The sequence below is a fragment of the Sinocyclocheilus rhinocerous genome, unplaced genomic scaffold, assembly GCF_001515625.1.
Source record: "Sinocyclocheilus rhinocerous isolate Xijiao unplaced genomic scaffold, SAMN03320098_v1.1 scaffold1709, whole genome shotgun sequence".
In the NCBI taxonomy this organism is placed as follows: domain Eukaryota; kingdom Metazoa; phylum Chordata; class Actinopteri; order Cypriniformes; family Cyprinidae; genus Sinocyclocheilus; species Sinocyclocheilus rhinocerous.
In genome coordinates, this window is record NW_015649593.1 from 333,974 (window position 1) to 334,579 (window position 606).

A 606-nucleotide genomic window follows, 5' to 3' on the forward strand; every position below is an offset into this window, starting at 1 on the left:
GAGAGGGGTTACATTGGTGCCGTGACCCGGATGGGAGTGAGGTTTGGGGGGGGGAGTGTAACGGAGGCCAGCGAGTAGGTGCTGTGCAGGAAAACCTCACTCCCCTGATCTCAAGAGACGCACTAGCGACTGACGCTAGTGGCTGAAGTCTTTAGCCTTCTTGTTAGTGCGTCCGCCTCCCATTCCGGAGACCTGGGTTCGAGACCCACTCGGAGCGAGAATGAGGTGTGGCGGAGCGGACCTGGGAGAGAGGGGTTACATATATATATATATATTAGAGATGCACCGATTGCAATTTTCTTGGCCGATTCCGATTTTTTTGGAAGTGTGACCTGCCAAAACCGATTTTTGCCAATTCCGATTTTCTTTCTAAGAACTATAATTGACAGCATACACATTGTGATTGACAGCATATATACACACTGTGAGTGTGCGCGTTGCACATAATTGCCGGCGCCGCTGGCAATAAAAGGATCGGCTTGGAATCAGCAAGACGTGAGACTGACCGGCCGGTCACCAATCCGGGCCGGTCATGCGAAAAATCGTCCGATTCCGATCACTGGCCGGTCAATCGTTGCTTCTCTCATATATATATATATATATAAG

General features: G+C 50.2%; 1 protein-coding gene across 3 annotated transcripts in view; it reads left to right on the plus strand.

The window, feature by feature from the left end:
* spop (speckle type BTB/POZ protein) overlaps positions 1-606 on the plus strand; it is a 91,103-nt gene that overhangs the window by 1,614 nt on the left and 88,883 nt on the right. The window lies entirely within an intron of this gene.